This window comes from Chelonoidis abingdonii, chromosome 22 (genome assembly GCF_003597395.2).
Source record: "Chelonoidis abingdonii isolate Lonesome George chromosome 22, CheloAbing_2.0, whole genome shotgun sequence".
Lineage (NCBI taxonomy): Eukaryota > Metazoa > Chordata > Testudines > Testudinidae > Chelonoidis > Chelonoidis abingdonii.
The window spans coordinates 79,297-101,844 of record NC_133790.1 but is presented as its reverse complement, the minus strand read 5'-3'; the positions used below and the strand labels follow the sequence as shown (position 1 = coordinate 101,844).

Sequence of the window (22,548 nt, the reverse complement as noted above, 5' to 3'; positions counted from 1 at the left end):
AATCTTGTTTTAAAAATTGTTACTGGTGGCGAATCCACCACAACCTTTGGTACATTTTTTTCCAGTGAGATTCTTCCCGTTGAAAAATTATGCCTTATTTCCAGTCTGAATTTGTCTAGCTTCAACTTCCAGCCATTGGATTGTGTTAAACCTTTTTCTGCTAGAGCCCATTATTAAGTATTTGTTCCGCATGTAGGTACACCTCTACCCTGCTATAACACGGTCGTGGGGAGCCAAAAATCCCTACCATAGTATAGCTGAAGCCCCGTTATATTGGGGTAGGGGCAGCAGGGTTATGGTGGTGGTTTAAAGAGCTCTGGGCTCCAGCTGCTGCAGGGAGCCCCAGGCCCTTTAAGTAACTGGCGAGCCCTGCTGCTGCAGCCCTGGGGTAGCACTGGCAGGGCTCCAGCCGACTTTAGAGATAGCTGTGTCTACATAAGTTTTCAGTGTGGAGTATCCCTGAATGAGAAGCATTTCTGCCTCTCAGCCTTACGAACTCATGGGACCACCTTGTCAGCCTCCCCTTAGCGATGGCCAACATGGCCACCTATAACAGCAGGGAGAGGATGTTGGCTGAGGGGGTTCTCTATGACTGTGGGGCCTGTTTCTGTTCCTCTCTCTGCCACAATTTGAGGACTTCAATAACTCAGACATAGGTTAGGGGTTGTTATAGAAATGGATGGGTGAGATTCTGTGACCTGCATTGTGCAGGAGGTCAGACTAAATGATCATAATGGTCCCTTCTGATCTTAAAGTCTGAGTCTATGGATTTAAAGGGCCTGGGGTTCCCCATAGCAGCTGGAGCCCTGGACCCTTTAAAGCGCCGCCGGAGCCCTGTTGCTATTGTACTGTACGTGAACCCCTGTTATATCGGGTCGTGTTATAGCGAGGTAGAGGTGTACTTACAGACTGTAATCAAGTCATCTCTTAACCTTCTGCTTGTTAAGCTAAATAGTTTGAGTTCTTTGAGTCTGTCACTGTAAGGCATGTTTTCTCATCTTTTATCATTCTAATGACTCTTCTTTGAACTCTTCTCCTCTTGTTTGTGCCCCCTGTAGGAGTGCATAAGGTGTAGCATCTCACCTGTGCTATTGGACTGCAATGTGAAGCTTTCATTTACCATTTGACATTCTTGCTCTAACAGCATTACTTGTCAATAGGGAGCCATGCCGTGTTCGGGCAGAAGGGAAGCTTCTCCCTAACAATAGCTTTCTAAGCAAGGAGTCACAATAAAATATTTGTAAAACCTTGCAGTTACCTGTGTGTAATGCTGGGTTTTCTATTCAGATGGAGTTCCTGGGACTGATCTGAAATATATGAACATCTGTCCTTCAGGGTGAGTCAAAGATGTGTGCACTGTTGTTAGTCTGAATCGTGTACTTAGGAGGTGGGTTCTTTGCTTCAGTGTTCCAAATTCCACCAGTCTTTGCTAATCACATTTCTTTGAGAAGTTGCTCTGTAAGAGCACATTCCTGAATCTCAGGCGATTCCCTTGCATTCTGCCAGGATGCCTCTTGCATTAGGGTGTGTGTATATTTCTCAGGAAGCCTGGTATTGATGACTGCCATTTCCAGGAGTAATGGATGCTCTTCTGACAAACAAATTGTGAAATGTAATGCAGTGTTCAGTAAGTGCACAGCCCAAGTCTCTCTGGTGGAGTGAGCCTGTTTCTCAGATCCCAGCCTCTTTCATTCATCCGTTCTCCACCCATGCTTCATAGTACTGTTTACATATACATAGTGCATTTTTCTTTATAGCTAGATGAGTTCTCTCTGCACAACAGTCTGTTTTGGTATTGGATCCACATCTTGCAGATTTAGTTGATGGATCCTTATTGCAGGCTCCCTATGCTACAGCTAGTGTTAGGAGGTATGGTGATGCACACTATTAGGCCAGGTCTACACTGCGACTTTAAATCGGTTTAATGGCCGATATACCGATTTAACGCTGTATCCGTTCACATGACGTCGTCATTAATATCGATTTTACCGCCTCCTTAAATCGATTTCGGAACTCCTCCCAAACGAGGGGAGTAGCGCTAAATTCGATGATGATAATTCGGATTAGGGTTCGTGTTGGACGGAAATCGACTTATGGCCTCCGGGCGGCATCCCAGAGTGCAGCACTGACCTCTGGACAGCAATCTGAACTCGGATGCAGGGCAGTAACAGGAAAAGCCGCGATTTTTGATTACCTTTCCTGCTTGCCAGCGTGGAGCTCTGATCAGCATGGCTGGCGATGCAGTCTGAAATCGAAAAAGCTCCAGCATGGACCGTCGGGAGATACTAGGTCTGACGCTGTATGGGGAGACAAATCTGTTGTATCCACTCCGTTACAGAACACGCAATGCCAAAGGTTTGAATAAAAACTCCAGGTACACAGCGCTGCGTGACAAGCGACGGGAAGACAGAGACTCAATGGACGCTCATGAAAGGAGGAGGGGGTACTGAGAACTCCAGCTATCCACAGTCCAAGCAGTCTCTGAAAATTTTGCATTCTTGGCTTAGCTCAATGTTTGTAGTTCAAACACAGTGTCTGGTGTGGTTCAGGGACAGCTCCTCAGTTTATTTCCCCACGCCACGTGAAAAAAAAGGGAAAGATTGCTGTCGCATATGGCGTTGCTCAATGCACTCCGCGAAAAGGCGCAAAGTTGTCTGTGCCTACACAGAAGAAGGTAGGCTGTACCCAGCACACCGGGGCATTTTTCTGCCCATACGCACTGGCTCTCAACACGGACTGAGGAATCTGGGATAGCTGAGACAGCTACAGTCACCGCTCTTAAATCGATGGTAGCTTGGACAGGGACGCGCAATCGATTTGTGATCGCACTGTGGACGTGCAAAACCGATTTTATAACATCGGTTTTGTAATATCGGTTTAAACTACTTCGAAATAATCGTGCAGTGTAGACGTAGTCTAGTGACAGCCCATACTACTTCCTAGTCCTGCTCCTCAACATATTTTCTCTCATCTCACCTGTGAGATGCCTGCCTTTGGCTAAGCTGGTAGGAGCCAATTAAAGGATGCTGCATGAGGGCTTTCTGTTTAGGCTTATGGCTACATGGCAAATGAGCAAAAAACCTTTGTTCAGAGATGCTAACTCCACGCCACGTGCCCACCCTCCCAACAAAAGTTTTGCTGCAGGCAAGTGTCATGTGAATAGTGAATGCCGCTCATTGTAGGTGAAGTATTTTGTTGGCAAAAGTCTGAAAACAGCAGCTACAGTGCCTGATTTAGTGACCAGTGCGGTGTTACACGGCCATTGTTGCGAAAGCGTGTAGTGTAGCCAGAGCCGTGAGCTCTCTAGGTAGTATGTTTCACTGGAAGGAACCTGTCGACTTTAACCCTGATGCTGGAAGGGAGAAAGCTTTCTACCTTGCTTTCCATCTCCAGCCTCTGGCTTTCAGTCAGGAGAGGTGGGAAAGGGGCTAATGTCCTTAGGTGTGTGCTATACATCTTCTCTATGGCCTGGTTACATTACGCATTTAATCGATTTAAAGGCGTTAAATCGATTTAACGCGTACCGTCCACACTAAACACTCTTATATATCGATTAAAGAGACTTTATATCGATTTCTGTACTCCCAGACGAGAGGAGCGCTAAATTGAAATAAACATATCGGATAGGTAATGTGGACGGAAATCGATGTTATTGGCCTCCGTGGTGATCCACAGTGCACCACTGCCGCTCTGGACAGCAATCTGAACTCGGATGCAGTGGCAGGTAAAAGAAGCCCGCGAACTTTTGAGTTTCATTTCCTGTTTGCAGCGTGGAGCTCTGATCAGACGAGTGGTGATGCAGTCCCAAATACAAAAGAAGCTCCAGCATGGACATATGAGAGATACTGGATCTGATCGCTTTATGGGAGACAAATCTGTTGTATCAGAGCTCCGTTAAGGCGAGAATGCCAAGCGTTGAAATACCAGCTACACAGTGCTGCATGACGTGTAACAGAAAGCCAAGATAAATGCGCTCATGGGGGAGGGAGGGGTACTGAGTCCAGCTATCCCGCAGTCCCAGCAGTCTCTGAAAGTATTTGCATTCTTGCTGAGCTCCAATGTCTGTAGGTTCAAACACAGGTTCTGCGTGGTTCAGGAATAGCTCTCAGTCCCCCCCCCTCCCACCTGTGAAAGAAATCATTTCTTGACTTCTTTCAGTGTCACCCTATGTGTACTGATTGCTGGTAGGACGGATGCTGCAGCAGTGAAGAGCAGTATCCGCTCCTCTCCCTCCCCGTGGTAGACGATACATATGATGATTCATCGTCGCCATCAGCCGTGAGTGCTCTGGCTGGCCTTAGGTGTTGGCGGCCGGGGCGCCTGGGTAAAATGGGAATGACTCCAGTTATTCCCAGTAGATGGTACAGACGGCTGGTACCATCTTCCTCATAGCAGCTGGGGCAGAGCTTCAATCAGCCCCCCCCTTGTCCTGTGTAAAGAAGATTCTGTACTGCCTGGATGTCATAGCCCGGGAGGCTGCTCCCCTCATTTTATATCACTAAAAGTCTCGTTTCTTTTCCGCATTCTTTTGACTTCATGACACATGGGGGGGGGGGAGGACACTGCACGATAGCCAGGAAGGTTGGGGAGGAGGGAAGCAACGGGTGGGGTTGTTGCAGGGGCACCCTGTGAATACTCACGGAGCAGCTGTGCTCTGATACACTGGTCTTCTAGTACACTTGCCCCTTATTTAGCAGGACTGACTCTATGTTTAGAAACCATAAAGGAGGGATTGACTCGGGATCATTCCCATTTTGCTTTTGCGCCCCCGGCCATCTAGCCAGGGGCACTCAAGATAGCGTGACAGTACGAGGAGAGATAACCGTCATTCTCATGCCAGTTTACTCTGGCATAGACGCGTAGACGACTGGTAACCATCTCTGCTATCATGCAAAGCAATGATTGCTGCTGTATAGTGTATCGCCTTGTCCACGGCATCCAGTACATCGGTGCCGGAAAAAAAAAAAGCTGAACGGGCTCATGTTGCATGCGATATGGGTCTGCCAGGGCAATCCAGGGGAAAAGGGCGCGAAAGGATTGTCAGCTGTTGTTTTCCCGGAGGAAGGAATGACTGATGACATTTACCCAGAACCACCCGCGACAATGATTCAACCCAGAATTCCAAGGGGCGGGGGAGACTGCGGGAACTATGGGATAGCTACGGAATAGCTACCCACAATGCAACACTTCAGAAATCGATGCCAGCCTCGGACCATGGACGCACAACGCCGAATTACTGTGCCTAGTGTGGCTGCGTGAAATCGAATTTATAATATCAGTTTTATTAAACCGATTTTAGCTAATTGGATGATATCACGTGGTGTAGACGTGGCCTATGACTAGTTCCAGTGCCTGTGTCTGCTTGTCATAGCTCTTCTTCTCTAAGGAGCAGAACTGATGTGATTCTTTAGTTTCACTGCTGCCCATAGGGTTCTGAATTGGAGCCAGGAAACTGACCAGTCTTGTTAACTTCACTTCACTGCTGCTACTGCCATCGAGAGCTTTGAGCAGAGTTCCTAGAGATGCACTGTAATGGTCAGTGCTCATATCATATTTGGAAGGCTTTCTTCAGGATTTAATTATTTAAGTAAATAGATGGTTGAGGCATCCCTGTTAGCCTGGATAAGTGGTGTATTTTTTTTTTTTTTGACTTGCTGCTGGCAAATTAATTTGTCAAGTCCAGCTTCTCTGGAATCATGAAGATTCTGCTTTCTTATCTAAAAGGGCCTTTTTGCTGTTTGTCCTCTAAACTACATGCATCTGCTCTTCCTAACCCTGTTTTTCTGAGGGCTGTAAGAGATGGGTCTAGTGGAGAAATCTGCTCTGTTCTTTGTTCATTTATGTATGCTCATCTTGCTAAAGTTTCTATTGTTTTGTGCAGTGCTGAACTGTCTTGAGTGGAGAGGTGTACGAGCTGGCATGCTTTGGCAAATTTTGGGTGACACTGAGTGGACTTGTCTATATAATAAGAAACCCCAAAGGGTCATGACACACTCAGTACTTTCTTCCTTGAAATTTTATGTAGTTTATAAAAACATACTTCTTTTCCAATTTTTCTGTTCCTGAATGGGAGCATGGTACCAGACATCTAGTGCTGGCCACTGCTGGAGATATGATTGGACTAGATGGATCACAAGTCCAATCCAAAATGACAGTGGAAAGTACAGTTTAGTCAAAAGAGGCAGCAATTTTTATAAGTCATTTAGGCTCATCAACCAGTCTATCTAGTGATGTATTGTGGAATGTTTCTCTGAAGTTTAATTCTTTCCTGAATATGCTCTAAAGGCTTATCTACAGATGGAAATTTATCAGAATAGCTATTCAGGAATGATTTCAGTATAAGCCCCCATGGGGATCTTTTGAAAGTTATCAGTAAATTTCCATGAGTAGACAAGTCTTAAGACTGCCTTGGAGAGGAGTCTGCCCCATACTTATGTCCTTGCTGCTGCTGCTGTTGGTTGTTTATATTATTGATGCCTAGGAGCCCTAGTCATGGACCAGGACCCTGTTGTGCTAGATGCTGTACAAATATGGAACAACGACTGTTCCTGCCCCAAGGTGCTTACAGTCAAAGACAAGACAACAGATGGGTATAGACAGAGTACAAGTAAGCAGTAAGAGTGGTCAGGATGTTAAGTAGTGGTTGCTGCATCCTCAGAGGTTTTAACCACTAAGGCGTTTTTTAGATATTTGAAGAGGGATTTAAATGTGGGTAATGAGGCAGCTTTGCAGATGTTTTTGGGGAACATGGACAGTGAAGGCTGGCCTGGTGAGCTGATTGGATGTGAGCATCAACAATGAGAGATGATGATAGGCAGGGTGGGGATCACAGTAAAGGCCTTGAAACTGTATACAAGTAGCTTGTTTGATGTGATAGACAAGGTGGAGGCAGTGGGTAGGGTGACAGTTTTCTGAGCCTGCTGCTTTGACAATCTTTACAGCAGCGTTTTGAATGGATATGGGTGGGGCAAGACTGCATTTCACGGACAGAGACGAAGGATGTTGCAGTAATTGATGTGAGATGAAAGCTTGGATGAGGATTTTTGCTGTGTGGCTGTCTGGGAAAGGCCATATCCTAGAGAAGTTTTCTAGGAAAAACAGCAAGATTTAGATTGAGGCTGGATGTGAGGACCTACAGAGAGCTGACAATCAGGTTACGGGCCTGAATCGCAGGCAGGGGGGTGGTGGTGGTGGTTGCAGTGATGGAGAAAAGAGGTAGTGTGGAGGGCTCTAACCACTTTCTACTTTCCAGAGCATAAATTCTTTAGAGAACCTTAGGAAAGGTTTTGCACAAAATAGGCAAGAGGGGAAATAAGTTACGTGAGAATTTGAAGTGAGTGGCTAGTGTGGAATTTTGAAGAATAAATTTCAGGTGGTGCTGCCCTCACCCTAACAGCTTGGTGACCACCTGGAGAGTGCAGCAAAGTGTTCTGCAGTGAACTTGTCTGCTCTGATTTGCTGAAGACCTACAGCCTCTAAGAAAATAAAGTGATTGGCTGGTTAAACACTGATTCCAGTGGTCTGCCACCTGCCAAGGACTATTAGTGCTGAAGGATCTTAGTTTGGCAGCTTGTGGCTGTGGCCTCTTGGGAAAGTTTTAAGTCTGGTTGAGAAGAAGAAACAGTGTGTGCTAAAGAAGCATAATCGTATTTAGAACAAAGTGACTCAGTACATTAATGGGAAGCATTTTCTATTTTTCTCAGCCCCACTCCAAGAATATTTTTCTGGTCCATGAAAAGTAGGTGGAGACAGTTTTCTATGGATGGATAGAAAATACAAGCCTTTAATCTAGTAACAATGTCTTTAAGAGAAGATCATGGGTTTGTTCATTTGGAGGCTGGTAATACTATGACATCCTACCGTACCAAACTGGAAAAGAGGACAAAAGGACGGAAGCTTTCCCTTTTAATCTCCAGGACTTTTCTAAGGAGATAAAGTTACAGAGTAAAAAGTCCCTCCCTCCTTCCCAGTTCACTGTTTGTCTGCTGTGTAACAGTAACCCACTTAAAACTGCACCGCTCCTTTGAAGTTAATTTAAACCCTCAACAGTGTATACTGATATTGTAACCTTGGATAAAAGCACCACCCAGCTGTGGTTTCAATTTTGCCCTTTTAGACATGTGGAAAGTGCCCCAGTATAGTTCAAGGATTTTGTGCTGGATACTTCTTAAAGAGATGGGCTATGATTTCAAAGCTTGATTGATACAGTGTATACCAGGGGACTGTTTCTCTATTTCTCTAGATATTTAACATAGATTCTTTTCGCTAACCAGAGAAAGCAGCTATTATAGCCAAGCTTGGTGGATTTGGAGCAGTTTTCAAACTCCATTTTTATTCATATTGGAAAGACAAAACTGAGTAAGCTGAGCCCTTTGGGGTTGGTGAGCTTTGAGCATGTTGAGGTAGCTGAGTTTGTTTTCAAGGTTTTTTGGCCAGATGGTGGGTGGGTGTGTGTGTTTCCTCTTTCTTTTCTCTCCGCTCCTTTTCCTTGCTTTATATCTGAATGAAGTGGCTTTCTATGGGTCTGATGCTTAGTTTAAGGCTTGGTTCCTCCTGCAGAGATTGATATCCCAGCCCCTTAAAGGGAGTAATTTGATCTGCTCATCCACATGAACTAGGCATCATTGTGGACAGCTCAATTAAAACCTCTGACTGTCTAGTGGTAAGCCAACAAGTAAACAATGTTAAAATGAACAAAATGGAATAGGGTTCAGTACTGGCCACCCAATATCTCTATTTTTGAGACAACCTTCTAGGTGATTCAGAGATGGGCTAATAAAAATAGAGACCTGGGAAAACTTCTGTGTTGGAGATTGCTATTGTTTAACACTTATACTGCAGAAGTGAGTCCTCCAGTAGGCCAGGGCCCCACTGTGTAGGGCATTGTAAATGATCATCCTTGCATCAAAACGTTTATAAACTAATCGACAAGACAGAACACGTCTGAGACCAACATGGGGATGAGCAGGAGGGATGGGGTAACAAAAATAATAGGGTATTACTTTTAGCACAGACAATTGCTGTGTGCAATTCTTAACTTACCGTGTAATTCATTAACTATAAACACAACTTGCCACCTGTCCTGCTGTTCTCAGATTGCAGTTTTCTGTGTGTTCTGGCAGAGATGAGTTTCAAGGAATGGCTTAAAGGAGGATGAAGTAGTGGCCTTCTGGATTTTGACTGTGAGTCTTTCCTGTGCATACCGGCAGCAAGGGAAAGGGAATGCATGTTTATATAGGAAACATCTGCATACTGTCTGAAAACTGGGATATTAGCTTGAGAAAGAAGACAAATAGAAAGGGACATAAATTCGTACAATATAGCGAAAAGTGTACAGAAAGTAAGTTGAGCATTCTGACTTCCTATCCCATAATAGAAAAAGAGACATTAAATGGAGCATATTTAAAACTGATCAAAGGAAAGAAAATGCTCTAAAATCAGTTCTTGAATTAACCTGTGGAACTCATTGCCACAACAGAGGTAATGAGCATAGGATTGGGAAAAGGATTAGATACTTTTATATAAATAACAAAGATATTGGTCCCTACATTGGGTAGGGTATCAGAATTCAGAAAGAATTTAAACTCTGCTTCAAGAGTTAACCCAAAGACTTATTTCTTAATTGTCCACTGTGGGGGAGGGGAGGAGCAGACACAAGGATGTAGTCACTGCATGCAGCAGTAATGACCCTGCTTCTGTGGAAGGGAAGGCAACCTTGGTGATGTACAGCCAACTCAACACATCCTCCAAGGCAATTGGTAGCAGGCTATGAAGGTGGAGACTACAACCTCATGCCTCACTGGAATATACTGATTCCTGTGTTGGAACAGCAACAGAGATCCTGCTGCTACAGCCCCAACCAACACCAGCCTTGCCTTAGATAATGCTACCGCAGCATGGAGTGACTGACTGAATTCCTCATCCATCAACACAACTGCAGGGCTGCTTCCAGAGCTGGATGCCTCTATGGTGAAACAGGCAATCTGTGTTCTTCACCTCATCAGAACAGATTGTTAAAGGGGTGTGATACACTCTCAGGGTCCTTAGAAAACAGGAGCTTTGACCTGTCTTGAAGCAGAGAACGAAACTTTATGCCTAGGAGTCCACTTTTTCCATTGCACTGAACCCATCCTTCCCTGACATTTAAAGCCTAACCAGTGATGCCAGGAGAACCTAAAGGGGAAATCTATCAGAGGGGTAGCCGTGTTAGTCTGGATCTGTAAAAGCAGCAGAGAATCCTGTGGCACCTTATAGACTAACAGACGTTTTGGAGCGTGAGCTTTCGTGGGTGAATACCCACTTCGTCAGACGCAGTCCTCACGCTCCAAAACGTCTGTTAGTCTATAAGGTGCCACAGGATTCTCTGCTGCTTTTAAAGGGGAAATATTACCCTAGGCCTGATACTGACTTCAAATGGGAATATCTCTTTAGTGATGGGAAATGCCTGACTCTCAAGCCTTGGATCTTCACGAAAGTCCAAAGACACCAGTGACGGTGCCCAGGAGTAGTCTGAACATCCAGAGTGGCCAGAGGTAGTGAAAAGAGGTGGGAGGGGGTGTTTTATCTCAGTTTAAGAAGGAGCTGTACTTGTTTTTCATTATTTGTTAGGAAGACTGCTCTGGAATAAATTAGATGGGAAGAAAAATCCAAATCAGACTGCAATTCCAAAGACCCTGAAAAGATTTTTTGTCCAGTTCTAAGGACAACTCAAAATGGATATTTAGTAGAAACTGATCCAGCTCCCCCTAAAAGAAATAAGATCCCAGAAACCAGAGTCCAGAAAAGGTCTTCATACTGGAGTAGATGTGCGTCATAGAACACATCAAAAGTGCAGTAGTGTGGAGTACAAAGAAGGTGGTCATGCAAGCCTCTTGGTTCTGAAAGCGAAATTCTGTCCCTTCATGATGACCTGTAATACACATTTCCATATCCCTGTCAGATGTCTTTCTCTGCATTCCTGCTACAACTGGAGGCACCTCCAGTGTGTGGAGACAGACTGCAGTCTCTCTGCCTTCTCCTAGATGGCTTTCTGCAGGAACATTCATTTATGAAGTCTCCTGATTCCAATCCCAGACAAGGTCAGAATCATCACCTGAGAAGTTAAAATAATATCAGTAATGTTTTTGACTTGTGCTAGACGACTCATGCTGGTGGTATTGTGAAAACACATCAGTGATTCTGCTTCCACAGGAGGACTGCTACGGTTCCGATTTCCCTTTGAACTCTTTCTTCCTCCGCTTCAAACTGAGGGTACCAGACTTAATAATTCAATCCATGGAGCTGTTGACTTGCCTCAGCAAGTTTGAACTGGGATATCACATGTTAAAACTGGAAAGGATCCTCATCACCAGCAGTACTAGAAAATCAGTTGACACAGGTTGTTCTGTCCAAATAGAGACCAGGGAAAAGTAACTCCAGCAGTTTAGAGCTCAGGGTGAGATGGCTTGCTCTACTGCATTTCCAACTAGTAGTGCAGCATAAGCATGTTTTAGTCCTTATGACAACAGCATGGTGATTGCATACTTGAATAAAGGGGAGGAGAAGGCTTATTCCTCTTGAAAAGGAGTCCCCCAAGCTGCTTAACTGGGTGGAAAATCACATCATTCTATCTGGACTCCCATGTCCTGGGAAAATAAAGGCTCTATACTGTAGGAAATGTAATCCTTTTCGAAGGAGTTCCATGTTGAGACCTAATAGGGAGACAGAAATTTTTATAAGGCAAAGATTCAGAAGTGAAGGCAATATATACTACCCCACAAATGACCTGTTTAAAAGCTTTCTATGTATTCCATTCTTAGCAAAGATTAATAGGAATATTATTGGAAGAAGCCACGGAGATCAGACGAAGATTGGTGTACCTCAGTCATATATTGATAGATTCCTGACCACGTAACTCAGTGACCAGTTTTTCATCAAGATCCCTGTTACAGAATGTACTGGGTCCTTTAAGAGGGAATTGCTCCAGCACGCCTCTGATTTGTTACAGCTTTGATGGAGCCTGACAGAGGATAGGTGTCCTCAATAAAGAGCTAGAGGGGAACAGGAAACAGGGAGAGGTAGCATAGGAAAAGACTAGAGAGTGAGAATGCAGGGAAGACGCTGGCACCAAGAGTTTGGATACCAGAATCAGAAGGTTGAGCTCCAGCCAGGCAACCCTTGGGAGTGGCAGTTGAAGCAGGGAGGGAAGACAGATGCCCCAGGAAGGAGAGGTTGGGCCAGGCCCAGTATAAAATGGTGCGTAAATCAGAAAGGACCAGGGATAAGAGCAGCCCAAGCCCCAGAAGGAGGGCTGTGGAGTTCTTGGTCAAGATGGAAGAGGGTTGGGCCTAGAAGGTCACTTAAGACTGGATGTAATATTAAATAACTGGGCCCCACCCAGAAGGGTTAATATTATTTGAAATACTGTGGACTGTGCAGTTTTTAAGGGGCCCTAAGAAGGGGGAAAGGGAGGCAGGGTGCTGCAGAATGACCGCTGCCCAACAGGGAGCACTCAGGAGGTGTCTGACAGCCTAACAGCTTAGAAATTCTAAGGAAGGGACATACACTCCTTGAGATAATCAGAGGTAGACATTCTACTCTCATTCAGTAAAGACCCACCAATATCGCCTTTGGGGCAGTATAGACAAAAATTAGCTATAGAGCTGTGAATGATGCACCTGAGCATCCCTGGCCAAAGTTATGCTTGTGACAGGATAGCAGTGGAGCTCAAGGCCAAGACTCAAGAAGTGTGTTCTAGAAATTGTCCTTATCTACTGCAGAAGGCCAGGTTGATGATGATAACTCCATTATGTTACCAGATTCCTCAGAGCCATACAGCTGTTATGCCGATCAGTGATACAGATTCCCTACAAGATGCTAGACCTGTGTGCACCACAGGGCTGTAACCAGGGTGGGCAAGCAGGGCAGCTGCCCAAGGCACAAAGCCACAAATTACAGGGGGGGTGGGACAGTAGCGGGTGTAAATATTCTTGCTTGGCCAGGCAGTAAAATACCTCGTTACGGCTCAAGTTTTGTAAGGGTGTGGGCATCAATCTTTTGTAACTCTGTGCTCAGTCTCTTCACTTTCTCACTTTTAAGGTGCTTTGCTCTAATGCCAGCTCAGAGAGTATTGTCAATAGGAACATTAATAGTCAGATTAGGATAGAAAGTAGTTCTGAGGCCAGACCCACACCTTCATGCCAAAGATCAGCTAACTCATCAGAAGTAATTAGTGTATCTTTCTGTTAGTCTGAAGTATCCTTAGTGATGGAGTGGTACACTTGGCATGTCAGGAGAACAACTTGCCTCAAGAGGACTGAACACTACAGAGAAGTTTATTGCACTCATAATGCTTTACCAGCCAGCAGTCAAGCAAGCATGCCTCCAAGGCCCTCACAGCAAGATGGTTCAGCACATACATAGCGGAAGTCTGTGCAGTGACCCAGCCTCAATTAGGCTGTGCCTACTATGAAGAGAGTTAGAGGCAAACAAACTCAACCTTTAATCTTAAATTTTAAACTTTATAAAGGAAAAACCCAGACATTTGGCAGGTATAATAAAATAAAGTAACATCAAATACTTGAGTAGGAAAATTAAACAAAATTACAATTACAATGAAAGAAGTGTTTCAACAACGCTGTGTCACCTCAAGAGGGAATCGGGTCCTCCTCTCCCTGATTCCAAAGTCTAGCTTCACCTCTATTGTCCTGCTTTTGTTTCTGTCAGGCTTGCGATGCTCCTTTGCTTCAACACTTCAGTGACTGCACCTCTCTCCAACGGGTCCACTGGCAAACAGCTCCTCACCTGGAGGGCCACACCCATTCCTCAGGTGCCCAAACTGTATTCCCTCTGTCCATGTTTCAGTGATCACTCTCTCACTAGTCATAAGCTCTGTGCCCCTTACCCCCAGACTCCTTGCAAACAGCCCTTCACAGACCAGGTTCCTCTAACACAGCTTTCTCTGGCCAAACCCCTTTTCACCCAAGCAGAGTCTTTTTGCTGCCATCTTCTCTAATAAGAATGGCCGTACCGGGTCAGACCAAAGGTCCATCTAGCTCAGTATCTGTCTACCGACAGTGGCCAATGCCAGGTGCCCCATAGGGAGTGAACCTGGCATTGGCCACTGTCAGTAGACAGATACTGAGCTAGATGGACCTTTGGTCTGACCCGGTACGGCCATTCTTATTAGAGAAGATGGCAGCAAAAAGACTCTAACAGGCAATGATCAAGTGATCTCTCTACTGCCATCCATCTCCATCCTCTGACAAACAGAGGCTAGGGACACATTCCTTACCCATCCTGGCTAGTAGTCATTTATGGACTTAACCACCATGAATTTATCCAGTTGTCTTTTAAACGCTGTTGTAGTCCTAGCCTTCACAACCTCCTCAAGTAAGGAGTTCCACAAGTTGACTGTGCGCTGCATGAAGAACTTCCTTTTTATTTGTTTTAAACCCACTTCCTATTAATTTCATTTGGTGACCCCCTAGTTCTTGTATTATGGGAATAGTCTTCCAACTGGCCCTTTGGGCAGATTTCGAGCCCCCTCCCCAGTTGGAGCTGCCCTCATTGGCCATCTCTTCCCCCCAGGACAGCATTCTGTGTCACTGCAGCAGCAGCTAGGGCCAGGGCCACAGTTTCTAAATCTTCAAGGCCAGATGAGCCACTTCACCTAAGAGCATTACCAATCAGTCCACCAAGTGGACAAAGAGAATTAGATACTTCATATGAAGAAATGTGCAAGGAGGTCACTTGATTATTCACGTATTCCACACACTACAAAGTATTCATTCTATCACATCAGGATGTAGCGTGTGTGGTAGGAGAGTCTTCTACAATGTGGTACCTCAGAAGTCCAGTAGCCTGCTTTTATTGACGTGATGTTCTGAGAACCAGTAGTTCCCATTGACTTTTGATAGTGTTTTATGTTCTGCCCTTCTGAAGAGCAGGCTACTGTATATTGTGTATTAGTATCATCCTCTCCGCAGAAGGCTTTGACAGCTGTGAACCATCCCACTGTTTAAAAAAAAAAATAAAGAAATCATCAATGGAACTTTTTGATTTTTGCCTAAACTTCCTTTTTTGAACCTTTCATGCCCCAGAACATGTCCCTACTCAGAGAATTTACTAAGTCCAGAGCTAAGATGCATTTCTTCAGGCCTATTGTCAGTAGTTGAAGGCTCTTTTAAAGATGGGTATTTGATATTACCTGTTTCTAGTTACTGATATCTCGGAAAAAGATTTGAATTCTTCTGGATCAGGGTTCTAACAGATAAAGCACAAAATGGGGTTCTAGTTGGTGTCTGCTATTGACCCTAAATCACACCTAGGGAACAGGATTGCCATTTATAATGCACCCATTTATGCACCTATTTATAATGTCTAGTGGGGGCAGGGGAAAGCTGAGTTATCATGGGAAGACGTCAATCTGAGTGACACAGACTGGTGGCCTCATGCTGTCAGTACTAAAACCATCCTCAAATTTCTAAATATTATAGATGAGTTTTCTAACTCAGTGTTACAGCCAACAAGTGGGAATTTTGTATCTTTGGCCTGACAAAGGGCTTGTCTACACAGAGCAGTAATGCGCACTAGATAAATGGGATTTCTTAAAGCACATCTGTGCACTGATCAACGTAGATACCCCTGCAGCTATGAACTAATGGATCCCTAGTGTGCATCAATGTAGTGCTGTTTACTATGTAAATGTGTATTAGGGACCTTATAACTTGCACTAGAAGGGTCTATACAGGCCAGATAGTATGCAACACATCGGTGTGCTTTAGATATCTCAGTCCTCTAGTGCTGCCCTATGTAGACAGCCCAAATAGGAATTGATCACAAAACTAAAAATTTGTACTAGCTTAGGTACAAGTGATCATTGGCTATATATAGCCAGTTTCATAAAGCTGAAAGCAAACTGAACCTCAGTCAATTTGGAGAAATAATTTAAACAGAAATATTGAAATAATTGGGAGCTGTTCCAGAATATATTTGTAGATGCTCAAAAAGTCACAATTGAGGGAAAGCTGCACTTTGAAGTGAAGGCAGATTAAAATAATTATGTATAACAAGTGGAAGAAAGGGGATGTTGACAATTAATATAAATCAGAAGTTCAGAATCTTAGAAAATATATGTTGGAAGCAAAAGGCATAAGGAAAGATCTATTGGCAGCACAGCTTAAGTATATTGGGAACAAAAGGAATCCTAACAATGGTATTACTAGGTGGGAATAGTAGAATATCCAATAATGCAGAAAAAAGTAGAAGCATTCAAAAATATTTCTGTTCTGTATTTAGAGGAAAAAAGATGGAGTTACAACATATGATAATGAGGAAACACTTCCAGTAGTAACCTTGGAGGGAGGATGTTACCCTGCAGCTACTAAAGTTAAACACTTCTAAATCATCAGGGCCAGGTAACTTCCATCTAAGAACTTCAAAAGAGCTGGGCAAGGAGCTCTCTAAGCTGTTAACGTTGACTTTTCAATAACTCTTAGAACACTGGGGAGGTTGCTGAAGACTGGAAGAAAGCTAATGGTGTGCTAGTATTTTAAAGGGTACACAGGACAACCTGGATATAATTACAGGCCTGTCAGCCTGACCTCGATCCCGGGCAAAATAATGAAGTGGCTGATGCCTTTCTTTATCAATCTAGTGCGGTAATATAATTAATGCCAATCAGTATGGGTGTATGGATAATAGATCCTGTCAATTTAACTTTCACTTTCTTTGATGTAACATACTACGGCTAATGTAAGGCATTTGACTTGATACCACACAACATTTTGATTTTAAAAACTAGAATGATAGAAAATTAACACAGCAAATTGTTAAACGGATTAAAAACTGGCTAACTGACAAGTCTCAAAATGTAATTGTAAACAGGGACTCATCATTCAGCTGGCATTTTTCCAGTTGGGTCCTACAGGAACCCAATGCTTTGTAACACCTTTTATTAATGCCCTGAAAGAAAACGTAAAATCATCATTGATAAAGTTGGCAGATGACTCTGAAGAGTGTAGGCGTAGTAAATAATGACTAGGACAGGTCAATGATGCAGAGTGATCTAGACTGTTTAGGAAACTGGTGCCAGCAAACAGTATGTGTTTCAGTATAGCTGAAAGTAAATGTATGCATCTAGAAACAAGAATGTAGGCGATACTTACAGGATGGGGAATTGTAAGCAGTGACTCTGAAAAACATTTGAGGGTCATGGTGAATAATCAGCTGAATGTGAGCTCAGTGTGTTGATGTGGCCAAAAGGGCTAATACAGTCTTTAGATGCATAAATGGGAATCTTGAGTAAGGATAGAGAGGTTGTATTCCCTCTGTATTTGGCACTGGTGTGACACTGCTGGAATACTGTGTCCAATTCTGGTGTCCATGGTGACACTATGCCCCCATATTCTTCATAGAGATATTATGATATGACAGGGGTCAGCAACCTTTGAGAAGTGGTGTGCCAAGTCTTCATTAATTTAAAGTTTCGCGTGCCAGTAAAAGATTTCGCATGCCAGACTGGCAGCACAAGCGGCAGATGGAACCCCGGATCGGCAGCGGGCTGAGCCTGCTGCTGGTCTGGGGTTCCATCTGCTGGCCCCTGCCAGCCAGGGTCCGTCCTGGCAGCTGGCCCCGCTGAGACTGCTGCCAGTTGGGTTCCATCTCTCCAATTTCTTTAGTACATTAACCTTAGATTCTGTGTTTTTATTTGCGAGGTAATCTGCTTTGATCTGTTTGCTATCCCTTATCACTTAAAATGTATCTTTTTGTAGTTAATAAACTTGCTTTTGTTTTTGTCTGAAACCAGTATGAGCATGGAAATAATAACTTGGGCCAGAAAGCTGTGTATATTCCTCTCCACATTGAAGGAGGGGGCAAATTGCATGAGCTTACGCTTTGCAGTTCTCTGTGCAACATAAGACAGTAAAATTTTGGGTTTACCCTCCAGAGGGGGGTGTGTGCAGTTGAGTAACTAGGCAGTTCTTTAGCTGAGCCTTCCCATCAGAGCTGATCTGAGCATCTGTGTGTATAGCTGCAGCTGGGTGTGTCCCTACCTGTATATGTGGTGTTAAAAATGCAGTCTGAAGCTTGGGGAGGGGTTTTACAGGCTGCATAACACTACAGTGTAAAGTATCAGAAGGGTAGCCGTGTTAGTCTGGATCTGTAAAAGCAGCAGAGAATCCTGTGGCACCTTATAGACTAACAGACGTTTTGGAGCGTGAGCTTTCGTGGGTGAATACCCACTGACCTGCGTCTGACGAAATGGGTATTCACCCACGAAAGCTCACTCTCCAAAACGTCTGTTAGTCTATAAGATGCCACAGGATTCTCTGCTGCTTTTACAGTGTAAAGGGAACTCAGGTTGGTGGGTCAAGCGGGCTTAGTGGTGCCACAGTTCCAGGCGGTGCCCTGAAGGGAGGAGTGTGTGTGTGTGCGTATGTCTCCATCACAACCACAATTCAAGAAGAATGTTGAAAAATGGGGGAGAGTTCTGAGAAGGTCAAGAAGAACTATAAAGGATTAGAAAATCTGCCTTTCATAGTGAGACTCTCAGAGCTCAATCTATTTGGTTTAACAAAGGGAGGTTAGGGGGTGACTTGATTACAGCCTAAAAGTACTTACACAGGGAACAGATATTTAATAATGGGGTCTTCAGTCTAGCAGAGACTGGCTAACATGATCCAATGGCTGGAAGTTGAAACTAAACAAATTCGGACTGGAATTGGGTGTAAATTTTTAACCAAGTGAGTAATCATTGGAACAACTTGTCAAGTGTCATGGTGGATTCTCCATCACTGACTATATATATTTTTTTTAAATCGAGTTTGGACATTTTTCTAAAAGATCTAGTTCAAACAGGAATTAATTCAGAAAGTCCTATGGCCTGTGTCATACAGGCAGTCAGACGCGATGATCGGCATTCCCATCTGTCTGTATAATCTATTAATCTAGTTTCTTTGTAGCACAATTAAATATTTTGGCTAACAATGTTTAATGTCTTAGCTCTAGAACAGGCGTAGTTAGAAAGGTAGCATGTGAGCTGATTTTTTGATGGTACGCGCTGCGGGCTGAGCCGCTAAGCCCGCTGCCAGTCTGGGGTTTCTGCCGCTGGCTCCTGCCAGCCAGGGTCCCACCGCCAGTCCCACTCAGTGCCCGTTGCCAGCCTGGGTGAAGGAACCCCAGGCTGGCAGCGGGCTGAGACCCCAGCTGGCAAGAGCCAGCGGCCGAAACCCCAGAGCAACGGCAGGCTGGGCCGCTCAATTGCTGCTCTGGGGTTCCGGCTGCTGGCCCCTCTCCAGCGGGATTCCCCACCGCAGCCCCACTCACCTTGCTTCCGGTTGGAGTTCCAGCACAGGCCCCCTGCCAGGCAGAGTCCAGGCCTTTGGCCCTGCTTAGCCCTACCAGCCTCCAGCTCCACTCACCTCAGCTGCTGATCTGGGGTTTCAGCTGCTGACCACCTGCAGCCGGGATCTGGATCTCCAGCCTTACTTAGTCTGCTTTCTGGCCTAGAGTCCCAGCAGGCCACCCTGGGCTCTGCTCCTGGCCTTGGATCAGTGCTCTGCAGCCTCTTCTCTGTGACCCACTGTCCCCAGCCTGGGACAGTGAGGGTTGCACACAGGGAAAGAGGGGCTGCAGCTCAGCACCCCCATCTTAAAATTGTTTTTATCAGACCACACTGTATTTGATCTTGTGCATGCCTTCTATCGCCACTTTTTTTTTTTCCCACTGAGAACTGAAGGGAACATTTGACAAAATGGCAGCTCCTAAGAAAGCATAGCTAGATGTCCAGTCATTTCAGCCTGCTTGAACAGATGCATTTGGATTTATTGAAAAGAAGGACAGTGCTATTTGTGCTTTCTGTTATATAAGTGTAGTTTGTTGCACATCAAGTGTTCAACATTTTGAAATGAAGCACAAGAAAACCTTTCTTGACAAAGCAGACAAGACTGAATGACAGTAGCGGCCTATGAGAAGCAAAGTAATATTTTTCAAAGCTTAAGTGTAAGTAAAAATCAAGCTACAGCAGGAAGTTACAAGATTGCACAATGCGTTGCAAAAAATGGAAAGGTGTTTACAGGTGGGGAATATAAAGTTTTTCTCAGCAGTTCTGAGGTTTTGTTCAATGATATGCCAAATAAAGCTACAATCGTATCTGGAATAAAACAACTGCCCATCTCTGCCAGAACAGTTGAGATGCATAAGTGAAATGGCAGAAAACATTAAGCAAAAGCAGACAACTGTATTGAAAGACACAGCAGTGTTTAGTGTTGCAGTTGATAAGAGCGTGGATATAAACGACATTCCACGTTTGGCGGCAGTTGCAAGATATTGTGCTTGCGATGAAATCAAAGAGGAACTTTGTTGCCTAAAACTCCTGCTTGGGACAAGAAAGGGGGAAGATATAGTGGAAAGTTTTGTAAACCATTTTGAAGAACAAGGAGTTGACATCAGAAAAATATTTTGTGATAACAGATGGCGATCCTGCCATGGTTGGAAAACAAGAGATTTGTAAAGTTACTTGATCAGATTGGCCATCCAACAGTGAAATTTCACTTTATCATCCCATCAAGAAAACCTGTGTGCTAAAATTTATAATTCAGAGCTTAATAATGTGATGAATATAGTGGTGTGTTGTGAATTTTCTTGTTGCTCGATCTGCTTTGACTCAGACAATTTCAAGCACTGCTAGAAGAGACGGACAGTGCTTATAAGGACATCCCACTTCACAGCAACATTTGGTGGCTAAGTTGTGGCAAGGTTTTGATGTGCTTTGTAAACTGTTTTGATGCAGTCAAGGCCTTTTTGTCGGAAGAAGAACAAAACTACCCTGAACTGAATGATGACAAATGGCTGTGTAAGCTCATATTTCTAACTATCACTGGTCACTAAAATGCTCCGCACCCTGGAGACAGAGGTTGAGTTCGAGCAGTTCTGGATCTTTATGCAGCCTAGAAGGCATTTGTTGTAAAACTAGCAGTTTTTTTGCAGGGATATTCGAACTTCTACTTTCCGCTACTTCCAACTCATAAAAGAGCTATCGACATGTTGCACTGTCAATGTCGATGAAATTGGAAAGTATGTGCAAGAACTGGAATCAGAATTTTCTGACAGATTTAAAGATTTCCAGCGATTTTGGCCCAATGCTTTCTTTTCTAATTAAACGTTAAAAGTTCAATGAAAGCAACTCGGATTTGTCTGTATTTAAGTGGATGGGTGTTGAAGATTTTGAAATGCAACTCATTCAGTTAAAAAGCTCAGAATTGTAGACATCAAAGTTTGTGGCTCTGCGGAGCGCACTTGAAGCCACCAAGAGAGATCATGGGGCCTCTGTTCTGACCTGCTGGATGTCCCTGCCAGTGAAATTTAACTGTTTGAAGAAAATTGCACTTGCAATGCTTTCAGCATTTGGATCCACATACCTGTATGAAAAGATATTTTCACATATGAAATCTGTCCTCTGTCCCCCTCGGAGCCGGTTAACAACTGATCACTCAGAAGCCTGTGTGCAGCTTGAAGTATCCAAATACGTGCCAGACATTTGGAAAACTCAGCAAGGGCAAGGATCACACTAAACTGATAAGATCTGCATTTTAATTTAATTTTAAATAAAGCTTCTGAAACATTTTGAAAACCCTGTTTACTTTACATATAACAGTTTGGTTATACATTAGACTTATAGAGAGACCTTCTAAAAAACCATTCAAATGTATTACCGGCACGTGAAGCCTTAAATTAGAGTGTACAAATGAAGTCTTGGCACACCACTGCTGAAAGGTTGCTGACCCCTGCTCTAAAAGCTCATGGTCTGTGGAGAGCTCACAGTATGTTGGTCTGCTTCTAATCACCTGGGAATTGTGGGACATGAAGGATCCAAGAAGGAAAATTTCCTGTTTAAGATCAAACTTCCCTTCTTGACTAAGTAAAGATGGAACAGAGTCAAGTCTGCACATATGCTGTATAATTTGGGCTGTTTCCTGATATTAAACGGCTTTTGTAAAAACAGCGAAACCCCTCTGAATACCTTTTGAGAGTGAGATCTGCCTGCAGCCAGGGAGTTGGAGTACCTTTAAACATTTGTCTCAAGCAGGTAAGATTTGATGTTCATCAGCAGTCAGTCTTAAAGTGGTGGTAAACTTTGCTGGGTCACTTTCCCATGGTAAGATAATGTTCCATTGTCAGTGGGGGCTTTTTAAATGTTTGTACAAGCAAGCGATGTGTTGATTAAATGCCAGAGCAATTTTTGTACCTTTTTAGGGAGCTATTCTCATATGCTGTTGTAAAGACACTGCTGATAACAAAAAAACAAATAAGCAGAAGACAACCAGATAAATTATCAAGGGTCTGGAAGAGACTCTAGAGCCTTGTGGGCAGTGGGTTTCTTTATCACTGCTGGAGGTAGATCAGAAACATTCCGGAATAGAGGCATGATGTGGTTTCTCTGGAATGTATGTTCATTGTGTGTTGATCCATAAACAGCTCAAACTAAAGCAGATGGATGACCAATGTCAATTTTTACCATTTCAATGATCAAATATATCTGTCACTTGTCAAATATAACCCATTTTC

At 44.0% G+C, this 22,548-nt stretch overlaps 1 protein-coding gene across 4 annotated transcripts in view; it reads left to right on the top strand.

Annotated features, from left to right (window-relative positions):
* ZNRF3 (zinc and ring finger 3) overlaps nucleotides 1–22,548 on the top strand; it is a 115,283-nt gene that overhangs the window by 18,493 nt on the left and 74,242 nt on the right. Inside the window, exon 1 of one of the 4 annotated variants that reach the window (XM_032765611.2) lies at nucleotides 21,856–22,069. The exons of the other annotated variants lie outside the window; for them this stretch is intronic. The gene's annotated coding sequence lies outside the window, so the exon portion shown is untranslated. Of the gene's footprint in view, nucleotides 1–21,855; nucleotides 22,070–22,548 lie in introns of those variants that run through there. 4 annotated transcript variants of the gene reach the window in all.